General features: G+C 38.0%; 1 long non-coding RNA gene and 2 pseudogenes across 2 annotated transcripts in view; 2 read left to right on the top strand and 1 right to left on the bottom strand.

Moving 5' to 3' along the window:
* Window positions 1-22,423, top strand: part of LOC113175379 (purine nucleoside phosphorylase LACC1-like) — a 192,020-nt pseudogene that overhangs the window by 132,311 nt on the left and 37,286 nt on the right. The gene's annotated exons all lie outside the window — the stretch shown is intronic.
* The window catches only part of LOC113175380 (uncharacterized), a 63,187-nt gene that overhangs the window by 17,369 nt on the left and 23,395 nt on the right, over window positions 1-22,423 (bottom strand). Inside the window, exon 2 of the long non-coding RNA XR_003299957.2 lies at window positions 4,558-4,639. This is a non-coding gene — a long non-coding RNA (uncharacterized LOC113175380). The remainder of the gene's footprint in view (window positions 1-4,557; window positions 4,640-22,423) is intronic.
* On the top strand, window positions 6,740-9,832 carry LOC144253296 (thyroid receptor-interacting protein 11 pseudogene; annotated as a pseudogene).

Here is a 22,423-nt window from a genome sequence, read left to right as displayed (position 1 = left end):
TCCTGTTGCTGGCTAGAAAATTCAAAGGACTATTCCAGAAGTATTTGCTTCAAAAAGGATAGAGAGGAAGTTACTTTGAAACCCCAGCAAGGGCTTGCCAAATGAATAGATAATGAATAACAACTGGCAACAGGAATGTGAACACATGTACTCATGCTAATAGTCCAATATTCAGTATCCTTATTTCGGTTTTATCTAGTAGTTAAAGTAGCAAGTTTGTTTTATTTTGTATATTTTTTTATTGTTTGTTTCTTTACACCTTTTGCAGAAGGTGTAGGCCATATCTGCATTAAATAACCACAAAATTTTCCTCTGCAACATCACTTAAATCACTTTAGATGATTCTAAGCTCAACCACATAAGATGTTAATGAACAAGAGCAAAGGGAATAGGGTAAAACTTCATCCAACCATTTTTCAAAAGGATTTATTGGGGGCTGGGGATGTGGCTCAAGCGGTAATTCGCTCGCCTGGCATGTGCGGGGCTCTGGGTTCTATCCTCAGCATCACATAAAAATAAGAAATAAAGATGTTGTGTCTGCCGAAAACTGAAAAATAAATATTAAAAAAATTCTCTCTCTCTCTCTGTCTCCTCTCTCTCTTTAAAAAAATGATTTATTGTTCACTAATTTATTGATTAGAGTTGACTGTGAAAATCAAAATCTACATTCAAAATCTAAATAGGAATTTCTTCAGATTTTCATTGAACTGATTTTCTTACTTTTTTTCCACCGAGTTCTACAGACTGGGTTTTATCTCTCTGCTTCTGAAGCTGTCATCTATTATCAGGATTTATAGTTGCTGACAACTTGCTTTAATAATTCACTAGGAATAGAATCCATTTGTTCTCTCCCTTTTCAGTGACACAGACAGATGAAAAAACATGCTTTCTGCCAGTGAAATAAATCAAGTGGACTCAGAGACACCCTAGGAAGAATAAGATTGAATGAGTTACCACTGCTACCTGTGTTCCCACCCGTGCACAACTAGATCAGACCAGAAGTAGAGCCTGCTCTGTGGTGTATTCTGGGCTATTTTATCCTGGGGCTGAAGGAGATCTGCTTTCTGCAGGTTTTGTCTTTCATTTTAAGGGAAAAATGCAAATAGAATGTGTGTATTTACAATTTATAACATGTGACATTTGTTTGCTAACTATGGTAGCCACTTATTCTACATTATTTATACAGTGTGCTAAAGAAGGTGTCCTTTATTTCCCAGTAGCATCTGGCAACAGGGCAGGACAGAGCAGGCTGAGTATCCTTCGTTTTAGGAGAATTGGTAGCTGTGGCTTCCGGTTTAGTGGGAGACCAACCTTGCATATGACTGAGTTAACTCCCCTGCTGAGTGATGTGGTGTCAGGCACCCATGCTGCTAGACTGCCCCGCTCTTCTAGGGTTCAAGTGACTGTTTTTTGCCTGAGCATGTCTTCCTACAGCCTCATGGGTGGAGCTATGTTCACCTGTTCCTTTGTAATATTCCCCCTTGCCCTGTTTAGGATAGAATGTTCCATGGAAGTGCCTTGTGTGTGTCCCCTTTTCTTACTGTGCCCTTGGGTGTGGCCTACATAGAAGTCATTCAACCTGCTGACAGCGGACATCATAAAGATAGACTCAGCCCCCTGAAACCATACCCCTTGCCTCATTTGAATAGCTTCTCCTCAGTAAAAGGGGTCAGCATGTGCGTTCTCTCTCTCTCTCTCTCTCTCTCTCTCTCTCTCTCTCTCTCTCTCTCTCTCTCTCCCTGCAGACCCTTAAGGTCAGAGGAGCCATCAGAGTGACCCTAAAGAAAAAGGTATTCGTGTCTCTTGTGTGGTTATTTTGTGCAGCCCAGTTATCTCAATTTATCTGGAGTGACCTTTGTGCAGCCCAATTATCTCAATTTACCTGGAGTAACCTCTGAGCCTTTTAGTCGAGAACAGAAACCCGGTAGGGTTGTGTTAATACTGAATGTGACAAGTTCTGTGTCAGACTCCAATCTTCAGTTTCATCTCAGTCCAGGAGGGTCCTGGAACCTATTAGGCCTTGCAGTGTCCTGACTCTGTTGATAGATTCCATTCATTAAAATTCAGCAGCAGAGACAAATGCCTCCTCCCTGCAGCCAGCTCCTCTCCCTGAGCAAACACTCTGCCTCAAAGGCTGTGAAGACCACCATGTCCACAGCCAATTTCAACACTTGGTTCCTCCCTGAAACCAATAACTGGGCCCACAACATATGGTGAACATACCCCTCTAGATAAAGAATGTGTTTATTTAGGTTCATGCAGAAGCAAAAGAAGAAAGAATAGGATCCATGAGAAAATCCCATAGTGGACCTTGAACCTGAGCAGAGCCTATTCAACTAGCCTGGCTCTCCATGTAAGCCCACTGTTGTACCCATAAAGCACCCTTCTAGACTTTGACCTTCCTTGAGTTTTCAGTTTGAATTTAGAAGTAGCTGTTTTACCAAAGTTTCCTTCCTTATTGTTTTAGTCACCTTTTCCATCGTGGTGACCAAAAGACCTGACAAGAACAACATATGGGAGGGAAAGTTTATTTTGGATCCCGGTTTCAGAGGTTCAGTCTGTGGTTGGCTGACTACATAGCTTTGGGCTCAAGGTGAGGCAGAACATCATGGCCAAAGGGCATGACAGAGGAAAGCATCTTAGGACATGGCAACAAAGAAGCAGAGAAGAAAGCTCCACTCACCAGGAACAAAATGTAAACCCCAAAGACATGCCCCCAGTGACCTCTGTCTTCCAGCAACACCATACTTGCTTTTAGTGACCACCCAGTTAATTCACGTCAGTTGATTAACCCACTGATTAGGTTATAACTCTCATAATCTAATGATTTCACTCTGGTGGTTCTTGCATTGTCTTATACATGAGCTTTTGGGGGACACCTCATGGCTAAACCATGACACTTGTATTTTCCATTCTCCTCATACCATCTTTTAAAATATGTTTTGAAAAGCTGGTCCCAGCAATTGAATGAAAGAAGTGATGGCTTCAAAGAGTGTTACTTCCAATAGAATATTACAGACATCACTGTCTGTAAGTCAGTGGACATCTGATATGTCCTTTGATGTCTATATGCAAAAATATATAGATGCATATGTGGATTTTTAGATTTAAAACATAAATATATTTCTATGTGGATTTCCACATGCAAGTTATAGATAAAATTAACCTTAGTTTCACTTGACTTTTGGTAACAATTTGGCATCTGTTTTTTTCATATAATTGGTGAATGTGCATAATAAGCTTGAAAACGAGCTTAAAGAATATAACTTTTCCTTTGCTTTATTTAAAGTATAATTTGAGATGGGAATAAAATAGAGTCAATTTCAGTGGAGGCCCAGGACCTTCCATAAGTTTTAATATGCTGAAGTTTAGGTGTTTGGAACCATAGTCTTAGAGTCTGCAGTGCTGCAGACATTCCAGTCACCCAAATCTGATTTTTACCCACTCTTCCATCCCATTTTAAAAGTTGTAGTTTACCTAAAAGGGTTACCAGTTCACTCTTGCACCTTTTTCCCAGGCTGAAGAAAGAATTTATTTCAAAAATTGCTCTCTCTGGCAACAACATTGTTTTAGCCCTTTCCTCACAAAGGTGAATTCTCTTGGTGTTTAGACTATCATGGCTCCAGAAGCAAGGGGTAGTGTAGGCCCCATGGCAGGGGCTGCAGGAGGCAGCTGGCTCCCCAGGCTTTTGCCACACACACAAACATCCAAGTCTCCAACTGCATACTTTCCCCACACCATGGCCCAAACACTAATCCTCCAGTGGTGGGAAAACTAATGTCCAAGACTGTTTCCCTCCCTCCTTCCCTCCCTTCTTTCCTTCCTTCCTTCCTTCCTTCCTTCCTTCCTTCCTTCCTTCCTTCCTTCCTTCCTTCCTTCCTTCCTTCCTTCTTCTCTGCTGTTCTCTAGATGGTATAGAAAAATAAAGGACTTTGAGGAATCTGTTGCCTCTTTAGACCTTTATATTCTGCCTTCCAACTACAAAAACACAGACAGGAAGAAAGAAATACATTATTGGGTCAGACAGAAAGAGCTTTGAATTTTTTCCAATCAGTGATTAGTTGTGTAATAATGAACATGTCTAAATCTTCTATGAGCTTTCATTTCTTATAAAAATAGGAATCACATAGCTACCTCAAAACACTACGGGAAAGAGGTTAGAGTAGAGCTTAGCAATAGAGTACCCACTTAGCCTGAACAAAGCCTTAGTTGGATGCATAGCACTAAAACAAACACAGAACAGAACAACAACAACAAAAAGTTATTGGAAGAATTAAATAAATAATATCATGTCTCTAAATCATAAAGCAAATAGCCCAGCTCTTTTTACAGGGCTCACTAATTCTCACTAATTTAGTCTCATTTCCTCAGTCTCTCAAAAAGGCTATATATTTGTAGATTATATTGGAATATTTTTTAAAAATCATTTTAAGACCTTACACATTTAGAGAATTTACATATACAGTTTTGATTGCTTTCAAGGAACTCCAGTGGTCCACATAATGTAATAATTTGAACTTTGTCAATGTACACATTGTTTGTAGAGTGATCACTTACCTGGGCTAGAGTCTGTTCAGCAGCAAGCATCCTCATCTCAGCCTGACTTTATAGTTTTTAGCTCATGTTTCCATCCATGTACCTGTTGTGAAACACGAAAGTCTCTGAATCCTTTGGAAAATGCCCCCCTCTAAACAAAGGAACAAACAGGGAAAAAGCCAAACAAGACAACAACAAAAACATTCTAAATCCAACCAGCAAATAGTGTCACCCCAGAATTGAAGAAAAAGTAAAGAAGAAACCTGTGCTTATTCATAAAAAATAGAAATTTTTTATGAATAAGCACAGGACAAGTGGCATGGATGGACATATGATGAATTTTGTCATGCATTCTGTAAAGAAGTAAGGAGAGGAAACTCACAAATTTTCAGTAAATTTTCCAGACAGAATTTGTATTATTAGCTTCATTACTGAGTCTGGCTCTCATTAATAAATTCTATTTATAGAATTATAAAAGTCTTAGGGAGTTAATTAAAAGGTTTTAGTAATACTTGAGTGCACTTTATGATAAGAATTGCATGCTATAATTGAAGAATTTGTAAATGTCTCAGGACCTATCTCTTAAGATTGCCTGCTACATAGCATGAGTCTCTAAGATTTCATCTCACTCCAGTCAGAATGGCAGATATTAAGAATACAAACAACAATAGGTGTTGGCAAGGATATGGGGAAAAAGTCACACTCATATATTGGTGGTGGTACTGTAAATTGGTGCAGCCTATTTTGAAAGCAGTATGGAGATTCCTTGGCAAGCTGGGCATGGAACCACCATTTGACACACCTATCCCACTCCTTGGTCTGTACCCAAGTACTTAAAAACAGCATACTACAGGGACACAGCCACATCAATGCTTATAGCAGCATAATTCACAATAGCTAAATTGTGGAGACAACCTAGATGCCTTTCAGTAGATGAATGGATAAAGAAAATGTGGTATATATACACAATGGAATATTATTCACCCTTAAACAAGAATGAAATTATGGCATTTTCTAGTAAATGGATGGAGCATAGTAAATGAAATAAGCCAATTCTAAGAAACCAAAAGCCGAATGTTTTCTGATATGTGGATGCTAACCCACTGTAAGTGAGTAGGGTAGGGATGCATAGAGGAACTTTGGATTAGATAGAGGGGAGTGAGGTGAGGTAGGAAGGATAGTAGAATGAATCAGATAGTGTTACCATGTATGTATATATGATTGCATGACTGGTATAATTCTACGTAATGTACAACCAGAGGAATGAGAAGTCATACTCCATTTATGTGTGATGTTCAGAATATATTCTACCGTCACGTAAAACTACTTAGAACAAATAAAAAAAATTAAAAATTCTTTATGTAAGAATCACAGCAAATAATGTTAGTAAAATAATCTAAATGATTTACTAATCTAAGTAATCTAAAATAATCTCTAAAATACATTTGTGATCTACTTCACAATGTTACTGTGGCTCACTGTAAAGTCTCAATAACTACAAACTCTTAGTATTAAGCTTTTTTTGTTGTTGTTTTTGTTTTTTGTTGTTGTGCTGGTAGTGGTTTATGGTACTAATGATTGAACCCAAGAATGCTCTACTACTGAGCTACATTCCCATTTCCATTTTACTTTTTTTCTGGAACATATATGAAGACATGAATTGGTGTTCAAAAACTTTGTATAAAATCAGCGATGTGGAAAATTGTGCTCTATATGTGTAAAAAGAATTGTAATGCATTCCACTGTCATATATTTTTAAAAAATTAAAATTCCACTGGAAACCATCAGCAACAGATTAGATTGCATACAAAACAGAACTTGAATCCTTGAGGACAGACCTTCAACTTCAGGCCTCCAAGACAGGGTAAAGGCTCTCAGATGGGGGTGTTCTTGTGGCCAGCATGGAAGTGGCAGGACCAGCCCACGGAGCTGGTAACCCAACCAGAGGGCTGAAAGTCCAGGGAAGGAGCAGAGGCCCTACGGGGGTTACTGTGCCCCTGGCAACAAGTTCCTGGTCAAAGCCCAGGCCAGGCCTCTACATTTGAGGCAGAGTGCCAAGGGTGTCAGGAATCCTGCACTGCCCAGAATTCTGAATGCTTTGGTCATAATTGACCCCTACAGCGCTCCAGGACATTCAGCTGGAAGGTGGATGGCCATAGAGTGGTTTTCAGAGAGGAGCTGATGGCTCTCTGAAGCTCTAGCAATGTCATCCTTGTTTAGAGGCCTAGGCTCTGGCTTGGGCCACTCCTTGGGTCAGGTGGGAGGCAGCTTGGCTTCCCCCACTGGCCAAGTCTCCAACTGCACCATAGATATGCCTGTGGAGGTCTCCAAAGCTGTGGAAGCCCGTTCACTTCATTGTCGGAGAAAGAAAATTGAAGCCAGGAAATCAAGGTTGAGATCTGAGAATAAAAGACTTAAAAAACATTGTACTGATCTGGAAAAAAAGCATGAAGCATCAGAGCTTCAAATAAACCTTCAATCTACAAGTTACCGAAACCAACTGCAACAGAAACAGGTAGAAATCAGCCATCTTCAGGCAAACCAAATGGCACTACAGGAGCAGTTGTTGAGCCTGCAGTCAGCTGCTCAATCAGTACCTTCAGGAGCGGGTGGTGTACCAGCAACCAGCGCACCTTGTTCATCTGGTAATGGACTCAGTGAAATCTGCAAACTACAGCAGACTATTAAGGTCCTGGAACAAAACCGAAGTCAGGACATGGATCATCACCAACATGAAATGTCTGTTTTGCAGAATGAACATCAACAGAAACTGGCAGAGTTAAATCATCAGCATCAACAGGAGTCAAATGACTATGAAGGACGGATTGCAGAACTGGAAAAGCTGTTACACCAAGGTGACTCAGGAGTTACAGTAACTGATGAGTCTCAAGTCTGGGAAATGCAAAACACTATTCAAGTTCTACAAACTGAAAAACTAGAGTCCACAAGAAGAATCAAAGAACTTGAGGATACAATAAAAGACATAAGTAAAAAATTGTCTTCTACAGAAAACGATAGAGATGTCCTGAAGAGAGATAAAGAACAGCTCAGTGTGGAAAAGCAACAAATGATTGAAGAATGTGAAAACTTGAAATTGGAATGTACTAAATTGCAGCCTTCTGTGATGGAGCAGAGTGATCCTGTGGCAGAAACAATTTCTCCACAGAGTTCATCAGTGGGAGAAGTGTTGAGAATACAACAAGCCCTGTCTGAGGCTGAAAATGAAAAAATGAGACTGAGTAGTTTAAAACAAGATACCAGTCTTGCTGAAGACAATCTGAAACTTCAAATGCATGTCCAAGTTTTAGAAAAAGAGAAATTATTATTGAGTCAAGAAAAGGAAGAACTTCAGATATCACTTTGCAAACTGAGCTGGGAATATGAAGTCATTAAAAGTTCGGCTTCAACAGACATGAATTTGAATGTACAAATACATGACTTAACACTTAACATGGACGCTAAGGAGCAACAACTGAATGAAAGTATTAATGAAAAGGAAATGCTGATAGCTGAGTTAGAAGAACTGGACAATGAGAACCAGGAAGCTACAAAGCACATGAATTTGATAATAGATGAGCTATCAAAACAGCAAAATGAAGGAGATGGTCTAATCACGAAATTGAAACAAGATCTAGATGACAAAAAAGAGAGAGTTCATCAACTTGAGGAGGATAAAATGGACATAACTAAAGAGTTGCATGTAGAGAAAGAAAAGTTAACTGAGAGTGCACTGAGCCTCTGTGATTTGCATTTAACCAAGCAGAAGCTTGAAGATAAAGTCGAAGATTTAATAAATCAGCTAAGTCAGTCACAAAAAAGTAGTTTAAATATCCAGCAGGAAAACCTGGAACTTAAGGAATACATTAGCCAAAAGGAAGAGAAACTATGTAGAGTTCGGAACGAGTTAAGACATGCTGTTAATGAAGACTCTAATTTTAAGGATGACTTGCTTAAAGAAGGGGAAGTCGAAATTACAAACTTGAAGCAAAATCTTGCAGAAGTAGAACAGCTCAATGAAAATTTAAAGAAAGTTGCTTTTGATCTGAAAACGGAAAATGACAAGTTGATTTCAGCATGTGAAGATGTAAGGCATCAGTTGGAAGAATCTATTGCTGGTAACAACCAAATTTCTCTAGAAAAAGACACTATTATGGAGACTCTGAAAACAGAGAAAGAACAGATCCAAGTAGAACTGTGTCAGGCCAAAAAGAAACTGTTGGAAGAGGCAAACAATTATAGGCAGACTATTCAGGAACTCTCAAATGTATGTAATTGGAATACCTCTGCCTTACAGCTGGAACAGGAGCGTGTAGTGCAACTCAGTCAAGAGAAGGACTTTGAAATAGCAGGACTCAAGAAGAATATTGAGCAAATGGTTACTGATCAAAAAGAAACTAAGGAAATGTTGGCATCTCGTTTAGAAGAACAGAAGCAATTGATGCAACTTATAAATGAGAAAGAATTTTTTATTGGCCAACTCAAACAAGAAAGTTCAGCACTGCAAAAGGATTTAGATAAGTGTTCTCAGGCCTTAAAACAAAATGAAACTTTAAGGCAGACCATAGAGGGAAAAGACAGAAGTCTTAGCTCCATGAAAGAAGAAAACAGTCATCTGCAAGAAGAATTGGAAAGACTTAGGGAACAGCAGAATCGAGTTGGAGCTGTGGCTGAGCCTGAAACCCTCGACAGTATCACAGAACTAGAATCTGAGGTATCTCAACTGAATATCATCAAGAATCATCTGGAAGAGGAAGTTACACACCATCAAAAGGTCATTGAAGATCAAAACCAGAGTCAAATGCAACTACTTCAGTCTCTACAGCAGCAGAAGGAGGAAATGGATGAATTTAAATACCAGTATGAGCAGATGAAGGCTGCACATGCCCAATTGTTTTTAGAAAAAGACAAGGAAATTAAGAATTTGCAGAAAACCATTGAACAAATAAAAGCCCAGGGGCATGAAGAGAGACAAGTCATTCAAACAGAGAATGCTGATATTTTCCAAGAAACAAAAGTAAAAAGCCTTAATATAGAAAATGGGAGTGAAAACCATGACATGTGTAAAGCCAAAATGGAAAAATTTGTGAAAAGAATCAAAGAACGAGTACTTGAGATTAAACTTCTGAATGAAAGGAATATATCTTTAACCAAACAGATTGTTCAGCTGTCAAAAGATGAGGTTGAGAAACTTACTCAAATTATCCAGCAGAAAGACATGGAGAGACGAGCTCTTCATGCTAGAATGTCTCCAGTTTCATACACCTAGGATGTCCTTGACCTCTAGCAGCAACTCTAGACACTATGGAAAGAGAATGTTTTAAATGAGAAGATCCAAAAGTTTCCCCAGCATACCTTTGAGACCAGATGAGAAAACTATGCTTAATAGTTCTTTTTCAGGACTTTTTGTTCAGTTTCTGGAAACAGAATCTCGTTGTCACTAGGGGGCAAAATTGCAATGTATGCACTTGAGGGGAGAAATAAAGAATGTTCATGTACTTCTGCCCCTTTCAATGCTTTATTCACTCAAATTACTAATTTCACTCTATAGGTTCTTAAGAAAACAACAATCCTTAATGCTAGGCACTGCAATAGACAATTCACAGCAAACAATTCTAGATTAATTCTAAGCACTGCAAAACACACTTAATCATGATAGGCTAATGACAGACATTTCCTCTGCATGCTAAATTCAAAAGTCCTAAGCCTTAGGCTTTAAGTCCATATGATGCACACTAACTCAGACTGCGGTGACCAGGTCCAGAATCAAGGCAGGCTTTTCCTGGCATGCAGTGGGCGACTGGTTGAGGAGAGGGTCCTAGGGAGAAGTTGTGACTCTCACCAAGGTCCAGACAAGGCGGTGGAGTTTGAGAGCAGTGAGGTTCACACAGAGGCTCAGGAAATTATGACAAGTGATGAGATGTCAGGTCCTTAACAGGCTTTCCAGTGTAAAGGTAAGGCGAAACGTCTGAGGGAGAGACCACCCAAGAGACTGACTCCATGCAATTGGCAAAAGGGGATTTATTAGGGATCCATTCCAGAGCGCTGGGACTCTGTGCTCACTCAAGAAGGGAGAACAGCCCAGAGCCCCGAGCAGAGGTTCAAACAGAGCTTAAGTACACTTTTTGGGGAGGGTGGGAGGCTTTGCATACATCATCATGAGGCGCAGGGAAATTGAACAACAACTCTGAGATGTGATTGGCACAATCATTGGCGGGAACCGGCCGGGCGGGGGTGATTGGTCATTCGTAAGCGGGTTACACATTCAAACTGATTGGTTCCGGCCCTGTGATGAACTGCACAGGGCCCTAGGCTAAATGGCCAGTAGGGCCTTGTTTTAACTATCTCAGGAATCTGGGTGTAACAGAGGAACTTAATAATACCTAATCTTTTACATTCAAGCTTTCCAGCTTAGAAACTTTACCCTTTCACCAGCTTGAGTGCATCCTTGTTTGGGCTGGCTGAATTCCTGTTCATTTGCTCTATTACTTATACTAAATTTGGGGGCTTTTTGACCCCCCTTTCAATCCTTATCAGCTACCACCAGATTACTCAGCGACATCATTTACTCTGGGATCAGAAACAACTGGGCTGGTGGTCTCCACCCTGATCTTATCCCCTTTCCCTCTTATCAGGAGAGGACAGCCTGCCAGGGACTTCTCTCTGTTTAACAGAGAGAGGGGAAGCAACTTGTTTGAGGACATACTGGAGGACTCTGTGGGTGTGCCTAGTGAAACTGCAGGTTTCAAACTGGAGTTTTTCAAATGGAGTTGCTTAGGCTCAGGCCTAAGGCCTTCCTAACATTCATCCAGCTATTCTACCACCAAAACTTTCTGTTCATGCCATGAAACTTCTAGACTCACTAGGAAGGAGAAAGCAAGGGGCAAAAGTACCAGGAAGTTTTAAAGATGCAGCAGAATTCAGAGCTGGTAGAAGAACCATTCTTGGCTCCCCATTTGGAAGCTGTGACTCATTAATGCAGCTGGATTTGGACCTGATGGACCTGGGCATCTTCATTTGACCTGTACACTATTGCCAATGCCTCTTGACAACAGCCCCAGAGTTGTACTAAAGGACCTTTTAAAGCAATATGTGATTCTCAAGCCAGAGATGATTTAGCACTTTAAAGAAGCCATAAACCCAAGGTACTTCTCACAATTTGGCATTTTGGAAAAAAAGTCCTGTATTTTTAGAAAAAAAGACAAAGAAAAAAGGCTGATATATAGAGCTACTGGGTATTTTGTCTTCCTTTTTTATTTTATTTTTTTTTTTTTTATGTAGCTCTTAAAATTTTTGTTTTGTTTGCTGTAGCACTTTCTGTTTATAAAAATTTGTTCTGATGTTATTAGGTAACCATAAGCAGTAATCAATTCTTAAATATTTTGTGAATCAGAACAGTATCAGTGAACTATACAGCTCAACCTCTCTTTTAGTGATATTATTTGTTAAATTTAATTGTATTAAAATAAAAATGATACATTTAAATAACAGAAAAGAAGAAAAATCCAAACTATGATGTAGCAAGAACTTGTGAATTCTTTATCAAAGAAAACATTGTATAACTACTAAAAGAAAATTACAGTTGCAGGGCCCAAACATGAAATTTATTGGATAAATTCTAAGATTCTTTTAATCAAAATACTATGAACCTATCCATTTTACTATTTTCAATTGTATAAAAAGTCACTTCATGTTAAATTCAATTTTCTAGGTGTTAAATATGTCCATAAGGAAAATGATTTCTATACGTTAAGTTTGAGTCATTATATCAATCATCTCCAATAAAAAAGTTAATTTGTAAGAATGTATCATTAAAATCTGGACTATTTATCTACACGCTTCTCTGGGTTAACAAAAGGAGTATTTAAAGTTAATCTTTTTTTATTTTTGTAAATTAAGATAAAACATGAATCAAGAGTTTCCAACTTGAGTTGGGCAAAGTCGGAGAGGAGAGAAAGCAGATTATGTGGCAATTGTTTCTCTGACACCTGTAGTTTCTAGAACCATTAAGAACATTTTTATTAAAATTAATTTAATAAATAAAATTTAATATAAAATAAATTATGTCATAATTAAATATAAATTAATTTTCTTACATTTAATTTAAGTTTATTTTATTAATTTGTTTTTATTATATTTAATTTAAATTTATTATTTAATTAGTATTGTTTATTTTAATAAAATTAATTTGTATTTAATTATGTTATATTTTAAAATTTACTAAATTTTATTTAAATTAATTTAATAAAATGTAAAGAAATTAAATAAAATTTAAGATAAATCAGATTATTTAATATGAATTACATAATATAAATTTTTATACAATTAAATTAATTTTAATGAAAGTGTTCTTAGTGGTTTTGGAAGCTGCAGTTGTCAGCTTTTCTTTTTTATATCTTTTTTTAAAATTTTCTCTCAGTGTCAACTTTTTTTTATTTCTTTGATAGGAACCTCCAGCAATTTACAAAAAAGAAAAAAAGTACTAGTTGTGACTTTTTTACATAGTGCGGAAAATGTACCTGAAGGAAATGCTCATCATCTTTAGAAGAATTTGTGTAAAAAGGAGGAGAAGGTTTTTTTCTGGGGCATTGCCAGTCCCCTACAAGTCTGCGGATATGGTTCTCTGTGATTTCATCATGCATATAGGTTGATGTGACCATCACCACCACAGCCAGGAGACACACTTGCATCCTAAGGATCACTGAAATCACTTCCATGACAACAGCACCAGCTGTTTAGAACTTAAGAGTATTTCTTTAATTTTTTTTCAGCCCATTATAAAAAGTCCTGACTTGATGCTTAGTTGTATGAAGATGTTTTTATTTACAGTTGGAAGTTGTACATTGAATAACTTATTTATATTGCCATTCTTATGTACATTTAAAGAAAGTTGCCCTAGGAGTTCATTTGACAAATGTTAAACTGCCTCCTGAGCCTTGTGCAATGTAGCAACAGAGATGATCCTCTACGTAGAGCAGAGCTACATTTCGGGGAATTCCTCTGTAACTTGAAAACATGTTAAATTGAAAATGCATGTACCACACCTAATGTTCTGCAGTGTGCAGATGGGGCTGATAGAGAGCTGCCACTCACTGGTGCTGCCCTGTCAAGGGGGTGTTGTACTGCATATTGCTAGCCCAGGAACAAGTGAAAATTCAAATCTAATGTATGAGTTCTACTGAATGTCTTTTACTTTTGTACTACCATAAAATTTAAAATCTTTTTTTTAAAGAAAAGCATTATTAGTTATTGTGATAATTAAATTCAAGCACTTATATATTCTCTGGCTGACTGAGAGAGTTATCAACAAATTGGAATTTCCAAAGTAGAGTTATAAACAAATTGAAATTTCCAAAATCACATGGTGAAAGTTAATGTGTATTGGCTAAATATTCCTAATCCCATCCTTCAGTTTTCCTTCAGTGAAAGTTTTATCCTATTCATCAAATATTATCTTTATAATAAAGTTATTATTTTAATATCATTTTTGTGATGCATTTCTGTACAGGCAAAAATAATAATTTATTCTTAATGGGTCAAAGAAAAAATAGACAGGGTAAAGGAACTTGAATACTCAGCATGTAATAAAGAGGAGAAATAAAACACCATATTCAGAATGCACAAGAACTCTGGGACAAGATTAAAAGAGCATACCTGAGTGTCATTGGGATAGAAAAGAATGTGGAAATACATGCTGAGGGCATTAAGAACATTTTCAATGAGACAGTAAAAGAAAAATGTCTTTATATATCAGAAATGAGGGAGCATCCACATAGAGGGGGCATATAGGGCCCCAAATAGACAAGATCAAAATAGAACCTAAGACACACGATAATCAAAATACCTAACATAGAAAAGAAGGAAAGAGCACCAAAAGCTGCAAGAGAAAACCATCAGGTCTCATTTAGGAGCAAGCCAATAAGGCTCACTTTTGACTCCTGAACTCAGATCCTAAAGAAGAGCAAGGCCCAGAATGAGATATTCAAAGAAAGCTCTTAAAGAAAAATTTTATCAGTCAAGATTTCTAAATCCAGCAAAGCTCTTTCTTTTTTTTTTCTTTTTATTTATTTATTTTTTTAATGTTGGTTGTTCAAAACATTACATAGTTCTTGATATATCATATTTCACATTTTGATTCAAGCGGGTTATGAACTCCCATTTTACCCCGTATGCAGCTTGCAGAATCACATCAGTTACACTTCATTGCTTTACATATTGATATACTCATGTCTGTTGTATTCTGCTGCCTTTCCTATCCTCTACTATCCCCCCTCCCCTCCCCTCCCCTCCCCTCTTCTCTCTCTACCCCCACTACTGTAATTCATTCCTCCCCCTTGTACTGTTTTTCCCTTTCCCCTCACTTCCTCTTGTATGTAATTTTGTATAACCCTGAGGGTCTCCTTCCATTTCCATGCCATTTCCCTTCTCTCTCCCTTTCCCTCCCACCTCTCATCCTTGTTTAATGTTGGTCTTCTTCTCGTGCTCTTCTTCCCTAGTCTGTTCTTAGTTACTCTCCTTATAGCAAAGAAGACATTTGGCATTTGTTTTTTAGGGCTTGGCTAGCTTCGCTTAGCATAATCTGCTCTAATGCCATCCATTTCCCACCAAATTCTATGATTTTGTTATTTTTAACTGCAGAGTAATACTCCATTGTGTATAAATGCCACATTTTTTTTATCCATTCGTCTATTGAAGGGCATCTAGGTTGATTCCACAGTCTTGCTATTGTGAATTGTGCTGCTATGAACATCGATGTAGCAGTGTCCCTGTAGCATGCTCTTTTTAGGTCTTTAGGGAATAGACCGAGAAGGGGAATGGCTGGGTCAAATGGTGGTTCCATTCCCAGCTTTCCAAGAAATCTCCATACCGCTTTCCAAATTGGCTGCACCAATTTGCAGTCCCACCAACAATGTACAAGTGTACCCTTTTCCCCACAACCTCGCCAGCACTTATTGTTGTTTGACTTCCTAATGGCTGCCAATCTTACTGGAGTGAGATGGTATCTTAGGGTAGTTTTGATTTGCATTTCTCTGACTGCTAGAGATGGTGAGCATTTTTTCATGTACTTATTGATTGATTGCATGTCCTCCTCTGAGAAGTGTCTGTTCAGGTCCTTGGCCCATTTATTGATTGGGTTATTTGTAATCTTATTGTCTAATTTTTTGAGTTCTTTGTATATTCTGGTTATTAGGGCTCTATCTAAAGTGTGTGGAGTAAAGATTTGTTCCCAGGATGTAGGCTCCCTGTTTATCTCTCTTATTGTTTCTTTTGCTGAGAAAAAACTTTTTAGTTTGAGTAAGTCCCATTTGTTGATTCTAGTTGTTAACTCTTGCGCTATGGGTGTCCTATTGAGGAATTTGGGGCCCGATCCCACAGTATGTAGATCATAACCAACTTTTTTTTCTATCAGATGCCATGTCTCTGATTTAATATCAAGCTCCTTGATCCATTTTGAGTATCAGGAAGGTAGAAAAATCAGGGTGGAACAAAATTAGGGATAAAATAGGGACAGATGGAGAAGTCACAGAGAAAGTAATGGGTTTCTTTTGAGGCAGAAATTTCCTAAAATTAATTTGGATGATGGTTGCATGGATCTGTAGATTTACTAAAAGCAACTGAATTAAATAATTTGAATGGTGAATGGGACATGAGTTATTCTCAGTAAATCTCTTTTCAAAATTCAGCTGATGAAATTGTGGTTTGCCTATGAAAGGGGCACAAAACAACTTTCTGGACATGCTGGGAAAGTTCTATGTCTTGATCTAGATGATGGTAACACAGATGCATGTTTACATTAATCAAAATGAAAATCAACTCAAACAAACTGGAAATCATGTAGTAATCCCTATCTTTCACCCTGCACAAAACTCAAATGGATCAAGACCTAGGTATTAGACCAGAAACACTGAACCTATTAGAAGAAAATGTAGGCCCAACACTCCAGCATGTCATCTTAGGAATCAACTTCCTTAATAAGACTCCTAAAGCCCAAGAAGTAAAATAAAAATCAATAAATGGGTTAGTATCACACAAAAAAGTTTCTTCACAGCAAAAGAAACAAGAGTATGAAGAGAGCCTACAGGATAGGAGAAAAATCTTTGTGCCCCCCCCCCATATAAGGATATACAAAGAACTAAAAAAGCTTAACACCAAAACCAAAGCCAAAACAAAATCCACAACAAAAACACCCAAATAACACAATCAATAAAGGGGCAAAGAAACTAAAAAGACAATTCTCAAAAGAAGAAATATGAATAGTCAACAAATATATGAAAAAATGTTCAACATCTATAGCAATTAGAGAAATGTAAATCAAATGGAAAAAAATGTCAAAATACACTTTGAAATTCAAAAACAAACAAACAAACAAAAAACACTACTCTGAGATTTCACATCACTCCAACCAGAATGGCAATTATCAAGAATACAAGTAACAATAAATGTTGATGGGATGAGGGGAAGAGGCTACACTCATACATTGTTAATGGGATTACAATTAGTGCAACCATTCTGGAAAATGGTTCGGAGAGTCCTCATAAAACTAGGAATGAAACCACTATTTGATCTAATTAGTCCACTCTTCAATTTTTATCCAAAGGCGTTATAATCATCATACTACAGTGACCAAGTTACATCAATGTTTATAGCAGCACATTTCACTATACCTAAGCTATGAAAACAACCTAGATGCCCCCTAGCATATGAATAGATAAAGAAATTGTGGTATATATACACAATGGAATGTTAATCAGCCATAAAGAAGAATTACTTTATGACATTTGCTAGTAAATGGATGAATCTGGAGATTATCATGCTAAGCAAAATAAGCCATTCCCCCAAAAAGCTAGGGTTGCATGTTCTCTCTGATATGTGGATGCTAACCCTGGGATGGGGAAAAAAGAAGTTCGTTGCATTAGACAAAGGGGAACAAAGTGAAGGAATGGAGAGATGGAAATGGAAAAGATACTAGAATGAATCTCATGTAATTTCCTATGTACAGATATGGACATACTGTAGTGAATCTCATCATTGTGTACATGCACAAAACCTGGATCCTCATTAGAATAAGATAGATTCCAAGCTTGTCTAAATATATCAAAATAGATTCTACCGTCACGTGTAACAAAAAGAACATATAAAAATAAAAAATCAAACATTTACAATTTGTGGACTTATGACAATTGTGCCTTGAAAAACCTATCAGCATAAGAAAAGTACTAGGGGGCTGGGGATGTGGCTCAAGTGGTAGCGCGCTCGCCTGGCATGCGTGCGGCCCGGGTTCGATCCTCAGCACCACATACCAACAAAGATGTTGTGTCCGCCGAGAACTAAAAAAAAATAAATATTAAAATTTCTCTCTCTCTCTCTCTAAAAAAAAAAAAAGAAAAGAAAGAAAAGTACTAGGTAATCTCAAATTCCTTTCCCAAATTCTTTTAAGAATGTATATTCACACCAATAGTGTTTAAAACTTCAGATGTTCTACACCTTACCAGCTTCAATAAAAAATTTAAGAATTGAGTTGTGTCCTTCCTATTGTTATGGTGTACTTCCATAGTATCTCTTTATAGAGAATATGTAAATGTGGGGATTTTACCTTTAATACTTCAGATGCTTTTTGTATTGTGTCAAATTAGTCATAATCAAGTGAAAATATGCATCTTCTTAGTTTCCATATTAATTCTGTAATGGTAGAAATAATTTTTACTATTAAAAGCATGTTCTTTTCAATATTTGTTCTCCATTCATGTAAATAATAATTGACTGTAAAAGTCTGCCTCTCTGTTGCCTTTAGTTTCTGCATAGACAGCTGCTATTTGTTTTTCAAGCTCATGAAGTTCATTCTGTAATATATTTCAACATTAACATTATTAATTCATGGTACTCAGCATGAGAGGAAAATTGTTTTGATCCATAATGCATGTAGGGAAATCATTTAACATAAAAATATACATTTATCAGATACAGAAAAGAACTGATGCATAATAGAAGCAAATATACAATAATGTAACAATTTATTTCTCAGAAAGAGTCCAGAGTTATATATTTATTACTTTTTAATGCTCATTTAATACTAAATGTTAAAATTTCATCATTTTGTTTTAATATTTTATGTGTAAAAATACTTAAAATCATTTAATAATATATTTATGGGTGTCAAGGAAGACAATAAAATGATAAAACGCTGACTCAAGAATTAAAAGACCTGCTGGGATCGTGGTCAGTGGTAGAGCACTTGCCTTCCATGTGGGAGGCACTGGGTTCAATTCTCAGCACTGCATATAAATAAATGAATAAAATAAAGGTCCATCAACACTAAAAATAAATAAATAAATAAAAGACCTAGACCTAGGTTCCAGCAATAGCAATCCTTACTGCTGTTCATTACTTTGTGTGATCATGCATAACAAATTTAATTACCCATCCCACCTCACTTTCTTAATTTATAAAATGAGTATTAAGATATCTACAATATCTACTTTACCTCTCTAGGGCATTGGGCATGGCTAACTGGTGCCTCCTTAAAAGGAGTTTTCCTAGCACCACTCTTCCTCATTCTCCTTAGCTATCTCTGAGCGTTCCTTCTTAATCTCAGTGATTTCTTCAAACACAGGTCTTCCTCAGAGTTCAGTAATTCATCATTCCTTCTTCTCCCTCTCTACATAACCCTTGGGTTACCTTGCCCATATTTATAATTTTCAGCTATGCATCTACTGATGATATGGAGAATAAAAGTGACTTTTGAATTCCATAGCCAGATGCCCTTGGCCATGGCAAACTCATCATGTCCCAAAAAGGCTAATTTTTTCCTCCCTTCCTAGCCTATTTCCCCTTATATCAGTTATCTATTGCTAGAACCACAAAACCTCAGTGACACAACAACAAATAGGTGTTCATAGTAAAAAATACTGACATGACAGGGAAAAGAAGGTGTTGGCTAGGTGATTCACATGACTGGGAGAGGTGGGGATTGGCTAGCTTGGCTATGTTGTTCTACTCACAGCTCAAACACCTGAGTGTGTGTGTGTGTGTGTGTGTGTGTGTGTGTGTGTGTACGAGTGTGTATCTGGGGATTAAATCCAGGGCCTTGCATGCTAGGCAAGTGCTCACTGGAGTCACATCCCTGCCCTGGGGCTTATTTTAAAAATTGCATTTAGGCAGAAATTTTAAGTCCCCTTATTCATGTATTCATTAGGTTCCTTCTCTTGGCATTTTTTTAAAAAGGAACATGTGAAATTAGCCACAGGGCTGGGGTTGTGGCTCAGCAGTAGAGCGCTCACCTAGCATGTGCAAGGTGCTGAGTTTGATCCTCAGCACCACATAAAAATAAATAAATAAAATAAAGGTATTGTGTCCAACTACAACAAAAAAAATTTTAAAAAAGAAGAAATTAGCCACAGAGTTTTGGATATAGTTTCCTATGTAAAAGGCAAGAAGTGAGAAGAGGACTGGTATGGGTGAAAAGCCTCAACATTGTTATTCCCACTGTATGATAATGAAACTGAGGTTCTGAGATGTTGAATAACAAAAGTAATTCATCATTTGACCAGTAAGGGTCAAATCCTGGTTTTGAATTTAGGAACTCTATTCGTGCAGTTTGTAATTTTTATTTTTCTCTCCCAGACTAGTATACAGGTGTACTATGTCCTTTAATTATATAGGTACATCTGAAATTTAAGTATTTATATATTTATCAAAGAAAAAAATGACTGGGGTTTGGCTGGTTATAAGACATAACCATACCAACATAACCAGCATAACATGTTGGCTTGGAACTTGGCTGGTAGGGTGTCATGGTTCTACTTTATGTGTCTCCTGTGCTCAAGTGGGTCAGCCCAGGCATGTCCTGCTTACGATAGCATGTTGGGGACCACATATCAAGTCAAGATGGCACCTGGCAGTTTGCCAGGAAGAGTGGTTTGTAAGGCAATGCCACCAAGCCATTAAGATGGTAGGGATTCTTTATTGGCTGATTGCTGTAACTGGTTGATGCTAATTGAGTCAAGCTGTGTGTAACCAGTTAGGTATATATATCTCTGCTGTTTTGCAATAAGGCGGCTCCTGCTACCTTGGGTGCCCACTACCTTGAGTTCTTGCTCAGTTCCTGCTGAGTTTTCCCTACAATAAAGCAGTTCCCGCTTCAACCTTCAAGTTGCTTGTCACCTCCCAGTTATTCTGCTCAGCCGGACTGCGGCAATAGCAGATGCAGAAAAGCCAAAGCTCAACTATTTAAGAGCTTTTAAAAAGGTTTTGCTGGAATCATATCTGCTAATACCCCAGCCAGTCACATGATCAAACTCAGAGTCAAGGGGTGGAAGTATGTCTACCCATGATGTGAGAGCATTATAATGATATGGGAAAGGGTATGCTGAGAAACCAGTCCCTACCTCAGAGCAAAGCCTGTCCAAGGAAGGGGGCATGACCCTTGTCCTTGGAAAAACCCACAGAGTACTCCTAAGCACATACCCACCCTGCTGAGTTATTTGTCTGCAAATAACAGGAGAGATCTGCGGTGCCAGGTGTCCCTGACTCAGTTAGGCTAGGTGAGGACCCATAGCAACCCCCTAGCAACCACCAGTCAGCATGAGACAGGGAAAATACCTGGGATGCCAGATGACCCCCAGTAGTTTATGGTGGTTTATAACATGTTGGGAAACCATGTAGTGTAGCACGTACACACCTTGTGGCCTAAACCAATCAGTTCAAAGGAATCCCCCTCTTGTACTAACCAAACACCCTTACCCAACTTGTTTCCGCCAGTGAATATGCTAATCAATGTTAAGAGTTGTTGTTTGACTTTCCTGTGGTGTGGAATGATTTGCTGTGTGATGTTGTGACACATAGAGTATCCCCCCAAAACCTATACTATCTCACTGAACAAAGGACCGGGACTCACTCCCTGGGACCGCTGCATCAGAATCGGTTGTGAGTCAAGGCTTGAGCTTGCAATAAAGACTCTTGTGTGATTGCATTGGATTTGGCTTCTGGAGTTCTATTGGGATCTCACGAATCTGGCATTACAGTGCACATACAAAAGGATGAAAAATTGCGAACAAAAATGCAAATTAATATAACCCTATATTCCCCAAATACTTAACAGTATGGCTTTGAGAGATGTCCTTAATTCCTCCTTTTCTTTGTATCTAACTGTACAACAAATTCTATAGATCCTCCCACCAAAATAATTGCAGGCTATCTCCATTATTTTTTTCTATCTAGATGGTCATTCTCTCTAAATAAAGTTTTAATGTTGGGAGGAAGGCATTGTATTAAAAAGACAAGGCCTTCAATCCTTTTTTCTGACAGAGACCAAAAAGATAAGTACATTGAAAAGTACAATATGCTGGTGAAACTCAATTTTTGTCTTCAGTGCTAATATTTCAAATGCCCACTTGACATTTCTGTTTGGGTGTTTAATAGACACTTCAGTTAGATATATTCAGAAAATATTCAATGTACACGCTGTGTTAGCCTTTCATTGCTATGACCAAAATACCCAACAACAATGATGGAGAGGAGGAAAAGTTTATTTTGGTCTAGTCCATTGCTCTGGGCCCAAGAGTGGCAGCACATCATAGTGGAAGGGAGTGGTGGAAGACATGGAGGCAAGGAAGTAGAGAGAGGAAAGTAGGAAGGAAGTCACAGGGATGATGAACCCTTCCAGGGCACTTCCCCAGTGACCTACCTCCTTCAGTCAAACCCCAGCTGCCTACAGTTATCATCCAGTCCATTCACACTAGGATGGACTGATTAGAAGGTTAAAGCTCTCACAATCCAATCATTGCACCTCAGAACATTCCTGCACTAACACAGGAGCTTTGGGGGACACCTTATATACAACCATGCTCCTCCTTACTTCTTCTGGTTCCAACAAACTACACCATTTTCCACC

Source organism: Urocitellus parryii, chromosome 2 (assembly GCF_045843805.1).
Source record: "Urocitellus parryii isolate mUroPar1 chromosome 2, mUroPar1.hap1, whole genome shotgun sequence".
In the NCBI taxonomy this organism is placed as follows: domain Eukaryota; kingdom Metazoa; phylum Chordata; class Mammalia; order Rodentia; family Sciuridae; genus Urocitellus; species Urocitellus parryii.
This window is presented reverse-complemented; position numbering and strand designations above follow the sequence as displayed.